Source organism: Tenrec ecaudatus, chromosome 5 (assembly GCF_050624435.1).
Source record: "Tenrec ecaudatus isolate mTenEca1 chromosome 5, mTenEca1.hap1, whole genome shotgun sequence".
In the NCBI taxonomy this organism is placed as follows: Eukaryota; Metazoa; Chordata; class Mammalia; order Afrosoricida; family Tenrecidae; genus Tenrec; species Tenrec ecaudatus.
Genome location: NC_134534.1, coordinates 130,131,487 through 130,147,284, shown reverse-complemented (window position 1 = coordinate 130,147,284; position 15,798 = coordinate 130,131,487). Strand labels below are relative to the sequence as shown.

Sequence of the window (15,798 nt, the reverse complement as noted above, 5' to 3'; positions counted from 1 at the left end):
GAATTAGAAGAGCAAAGTAACTGCTATCCTAAAACCAGAAACCCCCTATAAAACTAAGCCATGAGGCTCTGCTCTCTAGAGATGGCTAACACTGACACACTCACAACCTGGGGAGCTATGAGGAGCCTGAAGAAGACCCAGCACCGAGGGACTAGATCACACGCTAAAGGTAGAGTCGCCCGGGGCACCTTACAAATAAGATTTAGGTATCCAAAAACTCAATGCCATCCTTTAATTCTAACTCTGGGACTCCACAGGAAGGGGTAAAATTGCCGCTTGTGGGAGTCTCAGAAACTGTAACACTTTTTATGGAAGTAGAAAGCCTCTTCTTTCTCCCAGGAGCAAATTGTGGTTTGAACTGCTGACCTGGCAGTACACAGCCCCACTGGTAACCCACTAAGCCACTGTTCCGTATGCTTTTCAGGAACTTGTAAGATATGTATGACATTTAAGGGTAACACCTAGACCAAAAAGTGGTATGCACAGTACATCAATACAAAACAAACATTCGGGTAACAAGCATTGGCAGGAGACAGATACAATGTTGCTGTTTAGGTGAAGCCTCAGGTCCAATTGTCCTGCCTGTGTTTTTATATTTGCCCATTTCTTCAATGACATTTAGAGTAATAAGTAAATAAATACATTAGGAAGCCCATTTATTATCTTCAACAAAAAGGGAGAATGTTTTTCGGTCATTCAACATCATTTTAATGGTATTGAGCATTCAACTCTAGACAATACATGCTTTTCATCATTTTACCTACAACTTCCGAAATGCTTCAAGATGTATGCAGGTCCAGCCTAGCAATCTTGAAAATGCTCAACTGTGTTCCAGAGTTTTTGAACAGGCCAGAATCTTTGATGCTCTTAGTTAATTTGAAAGGCACATAAAACCCATCAAAGCCTCGCTGTGTTAGAAGAAGGCAAAGGTGAGAGACTGGCGATGTGGCTCTGGCTCAGACAGCACTGTACTCATCCAGAGATGAGGCTAACCACACCAAGCTGTGATATTAACAGCATCTTATGATGAAAATTGGCATATTCTAAATTAGAAAATGTAAACACCCCCTGCCCCTCCCCCCCATTTCACTTGCCTTTGATTTCAACCTCGTCTCCATATGACTGGAGTAGAGAAAGGGTCAAAGCACAGAATTGCTGTTATGCACAATGAGTTTGTTCTCCCATCTATTTTCCCACGCTTTCCTGTGGCCCTCAACCCCCTTACAGTGTGGCGGACCCATGTGGGGCTGCAAAAGGTGGGCTGAATATGCTGACCTTAACAAGCAAGATTGCTAAAAAAAGTACTATTTCTGGAGAAATAACTGAAAACACCTTCCAGAAGCAGAAATTAATAAAGGCATTCTATACCATAGGAGTGATATGCAAATATGCTTGACTTTTGTTAAGGTCCTTAGTTGCTTCTCCCTGACGCTGCCCATGATCAGTTCCTTGTCATCATCTTTCTTTTTTTAAAAAATGTAATTGTTTTATTAGAGGCTCATACAACTCTTATCACAATCCATACATACATCAATTGTGTAAAGCATATTTGTACATTCATTGCCCTCATCATTCTCAAAACATTTGCTCTCTACTTAAGCCCCTGGCATCAGGTTCTCATTTTTCCCCCTCCCTCCCTGCTCCCCTCTCCCTCATGAACCCTTGTAATTTATAAATTATTTTGTTATATCTTGCCCTGTCCGATGTCTCCCTTCACGTACTTTTCTATTGTCCATCCCCCAGGGAGGAAGTCACATATAGATTCTTGTAATTGGGTCCCCCTTTCCAACCCACCCTCCCTCTACGTTCCCAGGATCGCCACTCACACCACTGGTCCTGAAGGGATTATCCTGGATTCCCTGTGTTTCTGGTTCCTATCTGTACCAGTGTCCATCCTCTGGTCCAGCCAGACTTGCAAGGTAGAATTGGGATCGTGATAGTGGGAGGGGGAGGAAGCATTTAGGAACTAGAGGAAAGTTGTATTTTTCATTGTTGCTACAATCGCACCCTGTCTGGCTCGTCTCCTCCCCAAGACCCCTCTGCAAGGGGATGTCCAGTGGCCTACAAATGAGCGTTGGGTCTCCACTCCACACTCCCCCTCTCATCCACTATGGTAAGATATTTTGTTCTGATGATGCCTGATACCTGATCCCTTCAACACCTTGTGATTGCACAGGCTGATGTGCTTCTTCCATGTGGGCTTTGCTGCTTCTGAGCTAGATGGCTGCTTGTTTACCTTCAAGCCTCTAAGACCCCAGATGCTATATCTTTTGATAGCCAGGCACCATCAGCTTTTTTGATCTCTTATCCTCATTTCCTAGAGCTGAACTTTCCATATCTTTCCATATCTTTGCCAGAATTCTGCTCTCCACAGTCGCCAACGTTTCCTCCCATGTTTTGTCCTCCTTTGCAAGGTCCTTGTGATGCAACCTCTTAACTGTGTTGGCTTCAGAACTCAGGCCTGGGACCCTTCTTTACTTCTTCACCTGTAGAGTTGTGAATTTCACCCCATTTCATGGGGTTACATGCCATCTACATAATAAAACCTCAATTCATAGCCCTAGAAAGGGCCGTATCACAGGCCTATAGGTCTCCTAGACATCTCTGCCTAGCTCAGTCATAAACATCCCCAACTTCTGCAGTGGAACTCCCCCAGTCAGCTCATGGCTAGTTTAGCTCACTCAGTTCCACATTTCAGCCCCCATGCTTCATCAGATGCACAGGCCGAACACTTCAACAGAAGCCAAGCATCAGCAGATCTTGGGACAAAAATCTTGGCATCATCCTTGATGGAGTCTTTTAAAAAAAATCATTTTATTGGGGCTCATACAACTCTTATCACAATCCATACATATATCAATTGAATAATGCAACCTTATACATTTGTTGTCCTATCATTCTCAAAATTCGCCTTCTGCTTGGGTTCCTGGAATCAGCCTATTTTCATTTTTTCCCTCCCACTCCCTCCCCGCTCCCCCCAAAACTTTTTAAAAATCATTTTATTAAGGACTCATACACCTCTTATCACAATCTATACATACATCAATTGTGTAAAGCACATTTGTACATTCATTGCTCTCATCATTCTGAAAACATTTGCTCTCCACTTAAGCCCCTGGCATCAGCACCTCATTTTCCCCCTGCCTCCCCACTCCTCCCTCCCTCATGAACCCTTGATAATTTATAAATGATTTTATTTTGTCATATCTTATACTGTCCAACATCTCCCTTTACCTACTTTTCTGTTGTCTGTCCCCCAGGGATGAGATTATATGTAGATCATTATAATCCGTTCCCCCTTTCCACCCCACCCTCCCTCGACCCTCCTGGTATTGCCACTCTCACTACTGGTCCTGAAGGAGTCATCTGTCCTGGAGTCCCTGCGTTTCCAGTTCCTATCTGTATCACTGGACATCCTCTGGTCTAGCCAGATTTGTAAGGTAGAATTGGGATCATGATAGTGAGGGGGCAGGGTAGCATTTAGGAACTAGAGGAAAATTGTATGTTTCATCGTTGCTACACTGCACCCTGACTGGTTTGTCTCCTCCCCGCGACCCCTCTGTAAGGGGATGTCCAGTGGCCTACAGATGGACTTTGGGTCCCCACTCCACACTCCCCCTCATTCACAATGATATGATTTTTTGTTCTTTGATGCCTGATACCTCATCCCCTTCGACACCTCATGATCACACAGGCTGGTGTGCTTCTTCCATGTGGGCTTTGTTGCTTCTGAGCTAGATGGCTGCTTGTTTACCTTCAAGCCTTTAAGACCCCAGATGCTATATCTTTTGATAGCTGGGCACCATCAGCTTTCTTCACCACATTTTCTATGCACCCACCGTGTCTTCAGTGATCGTGTCTGGATGGTGAGCATCACGGAATGCCAGTTTAATAGAACAAAGTATTCTTGCATTGAGGGAGTACTTGAGTGGAGGCCCTATGTCCTTCATGGAACTTTTTAAACCTCGCATTTTCTTCACAAGGAAACCCTTTGGTTTTACCTTTACACAGGACCCCAGAACAACTCTCTCTCATCATCTCCACTGCCCCTGCCTCAGGTGACTAATCGGTCCCTGAGACTATTACGATGGCTCTCTAACACCGCTCTCTCCCTGCTTTTCCCTTTGCTCTCCGCAGTCCATTTTCCAGAAGGATCCCTCCGAAACTGTGATTTAGATCTGGCTACACTTCAAAACGTTCCCTTGGTTTCCCATTTCACTCAAAGTACAAAAAGCCCAACGCCCTGCTCCATGTGCTCCTGAGGAGTTCCTCGACAGCTCGGACGTCTGCTCCCCTTAAGACTTTGCTTTGACCAGACCGAGCTATCCATTCTCTTTAGAAAAATACCATCTCTGCTCAAATGCAACGCTCTCCACGGTGCGACCTACCGCGACTATTACTTACAGTTAGAGCGCCTATCCTCTCCCAGTCCAGTCTCCTATGCTGCTTTATTTTCTGCATAGCGCCCTTTCATACATCCATGCAGGAATGTACACAATCCACACGAGATGTGTGATATAGTCTGATATCTCTCATTCTACTCCCCTTTATGTTTAGCCCATGTTTTTAAGAATTTTCCAAAGTAACCCACTAAGTTGCTTTCCTGACCCAAGGATTTGATGCAGTTTTGAAAATATTAAAAAGAGGTATGCAATCATCAACACAATAAATCTTAGGACATTTTCTTCATTTTTGTACTCTTATTATTAGGCCCCCTACTTCCCCACAACCTCCCCTGCCATAACCCTATGAAACTATTACTCTACTTACTGTCTGATTACATTTAATTACAGAGTACATATATGCTACAATACAAAATTCAGAGGAAAAACTGTCCAGTCAATTTCTCCTCATTTTCAATTCATAAAACCCAACTTACTAAGTGTCTACTAAAAAGTTACAAACTGAACTCTAAGCTCTCTGCCCTGGGGTGGATTTCAAGTCACGGTGTTCCTACAGAACCGAGGAGAACTGCTCCCAGAGTGGGGTCAGAGATGGTAAATCTTTACGGGAGCAGAAACCCTCATCTTCTGGAGCAGCCAGTGGGTTCAAACTGTGGATCTTGTGATTATGGCCTAACCTGTTAACTACCACACCATCAGGGTGGGATGTAAATGATACCACAAACCTCAAATAAACTCTAGTGACCCGGGGCAGCAGGTGTCACTATGGCCCCTTACGAAGTGAACTTACAAAGTGAACTCATAAAGAGAACATTTTTATCATCAGGATACTGTTTGCCCCTTTCATGTCCTGGAGGCTACAAGTTAAGAAAAATGGGTGATATAGCTGTGGCATGCTATAGACAGCTATGTGTTTGGACAGCTAAACTTCAATTTGCTCGGGTGATTTTCGTGTTGACAATGAAGGCAGTATGTCCTACATCTCTGGTAGGTTGTTAAGATGCCCTCTGACTTGTCTTCTTCCTAAGATGTTCAAGGTGGGTAGCTCAGGTGTTTGTGCTCTTGACAGAAGGAAGAGTAGAGTCATAATTTTCTTAAATACTGAATAAAACCATTATTCTTTTTCCTTCTAATTGTGATTGTTCATTATCCAAAATATGACTACTGCAAATATTGTCTTTGCCACTAAATATGCCTTCATGTACATTACAACAAGTGACGTCTGCTTGAAAACCAACTATATTGAGCATATTTCTCTAGAAATCAATATTTAAATTTTTTTCTCTTTGCAACTAACATTCAAAAGAGACAGCTCTTGTTTACAGAGTAACTTAGTTTTGCATTATGGTTAACAATGTTTAAAAACAGCTAACTTAAAATGCAAACATTAAGATTCTAAAGTTTAACTGTTGAGATGCTGAGTCAGTACTATAGAATTACATGCATCATGGAAAACACGGTCCCCTACCCCCTTAGATCCCTTCCATCCCTTTTAAGAATATTCTAGGTCACCATTTTGTAAGAACTCACACACCGAGGTTGCAAGATAGTTTAAAAATTAAAATGCTCTGCATAAACCTAGAAAGCGTTATATTAAGAGAAAGAAGCCAGTCATAAAATAGCAGATATTGCATGATTTCATTGATATGAAATGTCCACTTAGGCAAACCCACAGAGACAGAAAGTAGATGAGTGGTTGCCAGGTGCTAGGTGGAAGGAAGAATGGAGAGTGACTGATAATCGGTACTGGGGTTTCTTTTGGGAGTGATGAAAATATTCTAATTAACATTGTGATAATGGTCGCAAACTCTGAATATCCTAAAAACCACTGACCTGAGCATTTTAAATGGGTGAATTATATAAGAATTATTACTCAATATATAGTTAATAATAACACATCTGATAAAATTCACAATATCATTGGCATGAATGGCTCTAGAATCTCAATATTGCTTCCAAATAATGCTAACACATCTAACCCTGACACCCACTCTACCACCACCAAACATCTAACCCTGACACTCACTCTACCACCAAACATCTAACCCTGACACTCACTCTACCACCAAACATTTAACCCTGACACCCACTCTACCACCACCAAGACACTATGTTAGGCTTCTGGACTACTTTTACATAGCATCCAACCCTGAATATGTGTGTGCTCTGGGGGCACAGAGGATTGAAGCTCTTCCATGAAGTGATAGGCTCATTAGTCATTGCCATTAATGTGGTCATGTGATAGCTCAGGGAAGATACTCTCTCTCCTAGTCTACATCTATGGCCCTGATTTTTATAACAATCTTATGAATTAATAGTCACATAATCCCAAAGTTGGATGCTACTAAACTCTTGAATGCACTTGGCTCAGAGTTGCTGTTTTCACTTAGTAAATATTTACATCACAGAAACAGACTTTTCAAAGGAACCAATGAAATACATTTCAAAAATCTGAATAGTTTGCTTTGTTTGTAAGCAGGACAGGATCCATAATATATAAGTTAAAATGAACAGAACTTGTAAATTTAAGTTATAACTCCTTAACCAAACTGATCTTAGAGGTGGGGATATGGGGAAAACAAATATCACTGTGACTATACCCTTTTTAAGATTGTTTCTTAATTTTCACACAAATAAGTTGATTATAAAAATATTGTAAAAAACTAAACCAACTTGGAAAATGTAAGATTTGAAGATGCCTAATGTTTAAAAACAACCTTTTAATTGTAATCTGTTTCGACTTAATGGTTAGCATCTATTACCAGTAATAGAATATGAGATGATGAATTAAACAAATTAAGAATTGAAAATGAGATGATGAATTAAACAAATTAAATTTGAATTTTAAGTAAATGCATATCGGTAAATTGTCAATGATGAAGGCAAGAAGGACAAAGAGATGATGTAACCTTTATTAAACAACCAGACCAGGGCAGCCACTGTAAAATACCACCAAGGTGACTGCGAGCAGGACAAGCCCTCTTTGCAGTAGCCCTCCTGACATCCTGATGACCCTGGGGCAGTTATGCAGCATCTGCGGCTCCCTTTCCCAGTCTGTGAAGTGGGGATAAGCATTACTGCCAGCTTATGAGTGCTCTCGTCCAGACCCATTTTCTAATGTGCTCTCATCGACTTGGAAAAAAATTGTTGTATCACTACCAAATCTGATGACTGTTATTTATGATTCCTCGGACCTTGAATCTCAATTTGAAAAATGGCTTCGTCTGGTTTTCTGAATTTGCCTGGCACTTTTACGTGTGCAGACACTTGTTCCCCTCATGCCTTTGTAGGCATCTACTAATAAAGGCAGGGTTTCAAACCTGGGAGCTAACTGGCCAGGAGGAAAGATAGGGCTTGTTTCTTGACCATCACAAGACAGCAAAATCTTCTTTGTGGAAGGCTTAGTCACTGGGAATAAACACTCCACGCTACACACACATCCCACTGCCATTGAGTCAACTACTACTCAGAGTCACCTTACAGGACTGGTTAGAAGCTACCCTGCGGGTGTCTGAGACCGCAGCTCTTTATGTGAACAGAACGCCTCCTGTAGCAGGCCCAGGCGTAACCACTACACCACCACGACTCCCATACATGCATCTAAGTGTAATCTTCATATTTCTAACGACTCTGTGTTTTCCCTTTATATCAATATAGAAAAGGAATAGTTTTAAAAAGGTCTCTGGACTATTGAAAAGGACAGGGAAACTTCCATAGTGTTTTCCTGTTGGTATTGTGGGTGACAAGCTGGGTTGCTAACTAATAGGTCAGTAGTCACCCTACCAGGCGGACCGCAGGAGAGAGACGAGACTCTCTGCTTCCATGACAGTTACAGACTCAGAAACTCAAAGGGCAGTTCTACTCTGCACTACAGGGTCATTGTGAGTCAGAATCGACATAGTGTCCGAAAGGAATTTGCAATGTGAGCTAAACATAGAAGCAATACTGCAGGAAAAGAAAAATAGTTAAGTAATAAAATTTTCATTGAGGATTGGAAAAATAAAATTTATGTTAAAAATATAAAAACAAATAACTAACAAAAATCTGAAATTGAGAAAAACAATCGAAACTGAGCTTCCTAAAAGTAAAAAAAAGAAAAACTAGATGGGTTTATTATCCAAGCTTTATGTGTCATGAAAGGAAGCCTCCAAAAAAGGCATTATACAGGTCTAAATACAGGCATGAATACATGTAAATATATTTATATATGACCATGGGGAAATAGATCTAGGTACATACATTTATAGGCTTAGTACTAAGGTAGCAGATGGACATTGGGCCTCCACTCATATACTCCCTCAATGCAAGAACACGTTGTTCTATTAAACTAGCCTTCCATGATGCTCACCTTCCGGACACAATAGCTGAAGACAAAGCGGGTGCATAGCAAATGTGATGAAGAAAGCTGATGGTGCCCAGCTATCCAAAGTTAAAACATCTGGCGTCTTAAAGGTAAACAAACATCCATCTAGCTCAATAGCAACAAAGCCCACATGGAAGAAGCACACCAGCCTGTGTGATCATGAGGTGTCGAAGGGATGAGGTATCAGGCATCAAAGTACAAAAAAATCATATTATTGTGAATGAGGGGGAGTGCAGAGTGAGGACCCAAAGCCCATCTGTAGGCAACTGGACATCCCCTTACAAAAGGGTCTCAGGGAGGAGACCAGCCAGTCTGGGTGCAGTGTAGCAACAATGAAACATATAACTTTCATCTAGTTCCTAAATGCTGCCCCCACCCCCTATCATGATCCAAATTCTACCTTACAAACCTGGCTAGACCAGAGGATGTCCACTGGTACAGATAGAAACTGGAAGCACAGGGAATCCAGGATGGATGATCCCTTCAGGCCCAGTGGTGAGAGTGACAATACCTGGAGGGTTGAGGGAGGGTAGGGTAGAAAGGGTGACCCGATTACAGGAAGCTAAATGTGACCTCCTCCCTGGGGTATGGACAACAGAAGAGTAAGTGAAAGGAGACGTCAGACAGTGTAAGATATGACAAAATAATAATTTATAAATTATCAAGGGTTCATGAGGGAGGAGGAAGCAGGGAGGAAGGGGGAAAATGAGGAGCTGACGCCAGGGGCTTAAGTGGAGAGCAAATGTTTAGAGAATGATGAGGCCAAGGAATATACAAATATGCTTTACACAATTGATGTACGTACGGATTGTGGTAAGAGATGTACGAGCCCCCAATAAAATGATTTTTTAAAAATAGGTTAAAAAAAGAGAAAAAAACATACAACTTTCCTCTAGTTCTTTAATGCTTCCTCCCCCGCACTATCATGATCTCAATTCTACCTTACAAATCCGGCTAGACCAGAGGATGTACACTGGTACAGATAAGAGCTGAAAACATGGGGAATCCAGGACAGATAAACTCCTCAGGATCAGTAATGAGAGTAGAGATACCAGGAGGGGAAGGGAAGGGTAGGCGGAAGAAAGAGGGAACCGATCACAATGATCTACATATGACCCTTTCCCTGAGGAACGACAACAGAAAAGTGGGTGAAGAGAGGCATTGGTCAGTATAAGACATGAAAAAATAATCATTTATAAATTATCAAGGGTTCATGAGGGAGGGAAGGTGGGAGAGGGAGGGGGAAATGAGGACCTGATACCAACGGCTCAAGTAGAAAGAACATGTTTTGAGCATGATGATGGTAACAAATGTACAAATGTGCTTGACACAATGGATGGATAGATGGATTGTAATTAAGAGTTGTACCAATCCCCAATAAAATGATTTTTTTTAAAGAAAAGAAGCCTCCAGAGGACAATATACTTCTAGGACCTTGACATTTCATAGATGCTTTAGTTTTTTACCTGTTAAAGTACAGATAGTGGGACTCTCAAAGCCAATTGGTTTGCCTTTTTGCCCACTTCTTCAACACTGTTCAATCACAATCTTTAGCTTCACCTGAAAACTTAGCCAACAGCCTCAGATGAATCCCTAGCAGTGTTTAGAACACAACGCAGAGTGGCTTGAGATGTCCCAGGTTCAGCGGGTGGGGTGGGTGTGTTACACAGGCCAATGACAGCCCATTTGGGTCCCTGCAACAAAGATGGGATGAACTACAAACAGAACATGCTTAGTATCTGGCCCCTTACAAAGCGTGTTGGCCCATCTCTGAGAGGCCGACCCTTTCTTTTTTCAGGAAATAGAGTCTCCGCAAAGATTTGTGCTTTGCTGAAAGCCTGCCTTTGACTTGATAACATGATACTCACTACGGTCAACCCCTTCCATCCCAAAGGGACAATCCTCTTTGGAGGGCTTTCACGTGGTTCCTGAAAAGTTTAACTCAAGCAGCATCGATGGTGAAGAGAGGTGTATCTGGTTGGTTGTTTAGGGGATTAAAAATTAAAGGTACCTACTGGAATGTACTTATGCAGACAAAGTACTACCTTTATACGACCTTCTAGAACACAAATGCTTTGGATTGGTTTAAAAATAAAACGAGGGAGAAGAAAATGGATGTGCAAACAATCGTCACATTATGGAAGATCCTGAAAAAGCCTCGTTCGATTAAATAGTAAGAAGATAATATTTTATAAACACGAAGAAAGTCTTTGAGCCAAGCTGGGCAGGTGTACTGTGCCCCCTGGTTGCTGTCAGGGCTTTGACAGGCACACATCCACTAAACCAAAGGGGACTCTGGAAAGGGCAAAACTCAAGGACAAAACCAGATGCCACATTGCTGGAGAGACATCAGACTTTCAAATGACCTCTGAGACCAGCTTGCTTAATGGGCCCACTGCGTTCACCAGGAGGAGAACTTCAGGGATCAGTCAAAGGGAGCTATAACTGGCGTGCTTTTCCTTGCCCCTCCACGGTGCCCCACACCCCACCCATACCCAAATGAATTTGAGAATATTAAATTTAGCTTTCATTCATCAAGCTACATTAGTCCCTCTGAAAAGTTCTAATTTTAAAATCAAATACTCATTTGATTCTCATGCAAGGTCAAGAGAACAAGCCACAGAGCCGAGCTTGGCCATCGTGAGGACCTGCCCCATGCCTCTCGCTCTGAGGCTACGCCAACGTGGCGGCTGCGATGGCAAGTGACTGTTCATTTCTGGAAGAAGGTGATCACACAGCCGCCATTTGAACATCAGGTGGATGGCACCACGGCAGCACAGAGCACTGACAGGCGGCACTCTTGTTTGCAGCGCTGCATTTTCTGAATCACCACTTTATGGCGTGCACATTCTTTGTAACTTCAAACCTACCAGGTCAACCACCAGAAAGAAAATTTAGCTTAAAAAGAAGGGGTGATTTGACATAATTTAAAAACAAAATGTATATCTATGGGCCATGTCTTCAGGAATGTCTTTCATTTTAACCCCCCCCCCTAAATTATATGAGATAGACTGATTTATACCCAAATAAATATATGAACATTTGCCAAACATGGAGCTGAAATGCCTGGAAGGTGGTTTGATACAGGCCTAGATATAAATCCAACAATCATATTTGCAGCACTTACCTTTGGGGGTAGGGAGGGGAGGTGCTCCTGTAAAGCAATCTTCTGTGATAGTCACCTGAAAAGGTCACGTCTTACCCTGAAAACAAAAGAGAACATCTGAATGTCAAGAGAAGCAGCAACCTCCTCTGCCAGGGATAGACACCGCAAAACAACACAGGAACTCAATGATCGCGCCCCCAGTCTGACTTTCAGAGGTCATAAAAACAGGTCCCCACACCTCTACCTTTGGGGACCAAATGCAGGTGAGTCGTGCCAGACTACATCTTCTGCCAGGCTGGGAAAAGTAAAGATGAAGAATTTCAAGTTATGAATTTGGACTTTTTTTCTGGTCTTGTTTTCATCAATTTTATTTTCATGTGGAATAATATGTGAGTCATAGGCCTTGGTTTCTGGAAACCAGACAGCTCCTTGAACGTGTCTCTGTTGGGTGAACATCTCCCACCTCTCTAATTTCATTAAAGCGGGGGCTTGTTTTTCCCCTTTCAGAAGAGTGAGTTCTAGTAGACAAGACGCTTTCTGCCACGGGGGCAGACCTTTCGCTGTGAGCAGCAGTCCCCCCGCCTCTGAGTGCAGGGACCAGGGTGAATGGCTGGGGAAAGCTCTTCCCAGACCGTTTTTCACTGAGTACATATCTACCAGTTCTCCTACGGGAAATGCAAATGATCCATGTCCTTTGGAATAGACAAGTGAGATCCAGCTTTCTAAAACACAAAAGAAGCAAGGGGCATGACCTGACCTCACATCCACTCCTATATCGGCACACTCCCGTAACGCAAAACAGTGTGGCCTCCTTTAAGAAACATCCAAAGCTGCCTCCTCCTGCCCAAGTATCAGCGATCAGCATAGAGCACAAGTGAAAAGAAAACATTTGTTTATTAATTCAGATTAAGTACTAAAAGGGTGCAGTATTCATTCCTTGATGAATCGAATGTTTGCGTGCACGCCACACTCACACACACACACACACACACACAGACATTCAATATGGTAAGAGTATATCATCACTTTTACTAAAATCTAACTATCTCTTCAGAACAAAATACAATGACGTGGTTTTGATTTTAGGAAGCATCTCTCCCCGTGTATCCTGCCTGTTTGCCCTGAGTGGGGAAAGGCAAATGTCATGGAGCAGAGTTACATCTTCTTTCACGGGGGCTAAACATCTGAAAGAGGCGCTGTGGTGAGTACTCTCTTTGAAGAATTTCTCTGAGCCCAATTTATGACATTTCCACCAGCAAGTGTATGCAGATTCTTGCCATTAAGGTTGGAAAGAAAGAAAAAAAAAAAAAGAAGTAGGCTCTGAGTGAAATCATAATTTCTCATGTTTACTGTAAGAGGAAATTAGAGGTTTTCACCATAATGTTCACCATTTGTGTGGGGGGAAAACCCTAGCACGGGGACTTAAAAATTACTATCTTGCAACCTGCCCCAGACCTTTTTGTTTTCATACAAAACAATTCAAATTGAAAACGAAAAACGTGTGCTTTAGTTCTAATGTGTGTCCCCGGGGTTGATTTCTGCAGGGGCAAGAGATCCGTGGCAGGGCACAAGGTGCTAAGACGGGAACCGGAGTGGAAGCAGGGCCAGCTGTGTGCCGCAGGCCGGAGGCTGAGCAGCCCTGCTCCCAGGAATGAGAGACACACGGGACAGCACACGGCACAGCGATAGCATTTACTCCAGAAACGTCCAGCTCCAGCACTCAGCCCATCTTAACTGTGAAGCATGTGCGTTTTAGCAGATCCAGCTCAATTCGGAGCAAATGGGCCCTTTCTCCCTCCATTCTTCCCTTGGTGTTCTTCACTGTATGCACTCTAAACTGATTTTCCTGTTCAGAGACTGAGCACTGTCTATTTTTGCATGTTTGGCAGTCAGACCTTTATTGCTGGACTTTGCGATGCAGATGAGATTCGCTATCACAGAGGCCTGGCGAACAATCGGACCTTATTAAAGTTTAATTTTTAAGAAACTGCTGAAAATGCCTACTTTGAATGAAGTTATCTCTAGCACTGCACTTGAACCTGCAGAACATCTGCTGGGCCAGTTTCCCCGCTGACCTGCCCGGTGCAGTATGTAAGTGAACACAGAGCAAAATATGAACTGGGTTTGCCCTCAAAGACTTAACTGTGTTATTCTTACTTTCTGGGGGTGGGGAATCCGAATTACTCATCAAATCAAACTATCACCCTTCAAACTTAAAATTAGTAATGTTAAATAAATAAATGGAAAGAAACAAGAAGAAGAAGAAACCGGCAGATCCATGAAACTTTTTCTTCTGTGTGAAAATCTGGCGGTGGGATAGCAAGCATCCCCTTCTTTCTCAAAGTCCCATGATCTTTTAGGCATATGCACGTTTGACCGCTCACACAGTTTTTTCTACTGTTTTTGGTCTGAAGAAAAAGTATACATTAGCAAAATAATGGAAAAATGTTTTTCTAGCTTTGCAGAGAAAATATTAACAGTTCAGTGCTGTCTGGCAGCATGCTAACTGAAATGAAAGGTGTCAATATAACAGACAAGGACACAAGCTGGGAGGCCTTGAGCTAAGAACTGGAAACCAGCCATGAGGAGAACACAACACTTCCATTTTCAACATTATCTCCCCTACCTTTCTTAAGGTTCATTTTTACTTAGCAAATAAAATAAAATTTTCTATTTCCACAATTTACCTAAATGCTTATTGGCAGCACAAACACCACAAATAAAATGAAATGATCATCTAAAGCTTTTAAGTTAAAAAAAAAGATAAATACCCATTTTTTCCTCTTTTTAAAAATCTGTTGTTGGTCAATTTCCTCCCCTTTTCTCTCTTTTAAAAATTCCTCAGAGGTTTGAAGTTTGAACCAAAATATGGTAAAAAATAAACTGTCTATTTTTCCTTGGTGGCATAACTCTCTGTATCACAGTGCAGTCTGGGTGGACACCAGATATGTTCTGTGGCCTTTTCCCCTGAAGCTCAAGCTGATGACCAGTCACAAGATGTCAATCTTAAACTGCAACCTCCATGGTTTAAGGCATACCTCCTCATCCTCCACCTCTCTCATCTACCTCTAATTAACCCTATCATTCCATTTAACCCATGTGTTATTACAATACTCCACTGTTATGCTTTCTGCGGCTACATTTCACTGCTAATTTGGTCTGTGTGATACGCATAACAGATAGTACCAACTGGTATGTCCTACTTGGAAATCAGTTCCAGGTAGATGCACTGTGTGGAAGTGTACAATAGACGCCATTTATTTTTTCATAAAATCCTCTTCTCCCTTTTCCTTCCTGGCAGCTAAAGAAAATTATTTGCAAGAGGTTGCATCAATATATTAATTTTATATAATTATACAAGAGTGATTTTGAAGGATGGACAGCCTATTTTATCTCAAACTCAGTCCAACAAAGGGTGGCCAAGATCCTGAGAGCAGTCAGGAACCCCACCCCTTAGGCCATGATGCCAGCCAGTAGCAAAGTACTGGCTCTCTGGCAAGTCCAGGAACACGGCTCAAAATTCAAATACTCCCCCATCTTCTCTTTAGAGGACATATTTGTTCACTTGAGAAAGCAGAAGGTCCAAATGGGCTAATTTCCAAGAAACTGGTGTCTCTAAATAGTGAATCTTAACTCATGTGGTCTTTTATGTCTTGTTTTTCAGTGATTTCTTAGAAAAACAAACGGATATTGAACACAAATCTGCCTCACTGAACAGAATGAAAATGCAAAGGTCCCTTTCTTTTCTCTACTCCAAACAAGAATATCCCCTCAGTAATCAATCCCTTTGTGGCTTTGTGTGGTTCTGTGTTTCTGCAAACAGTAGATGAGGTCTATAAAAACAACGTGGCAGGGAAAGGGGGTGTGGTGGGGTCTGTTAAAGAAGGCCAGACAGGAATGTGGACTCACAGAAGGAAAAGAAAAAG

General features: G+C 42.2%; 1 protein-coding gene across 4 annotated transcripts in view; it reads right to left on the bottom strand.

Annotated features, from left to right (window-relative positions):
- Positions 1-15,798, bottom strand: part of FOXP1 (forkhead box P1) — a 730,731-nt gene that overhangs the window by 372,529 nt on the left and 342,404 nt on the right. For all 4 annotated transcript variants that reach the window (XM_075549895.1, XM_075549899.1, XM_075549893.1 and 1 more), the window contains exon 5: positions 11,894-11,969. The gene's annotated coding sequence lies outside the window, so the exon portion shown is untranslated. The remainder of the gene's footprint in view (positions 1-11,893; positions 11,970-15,798) is intronic.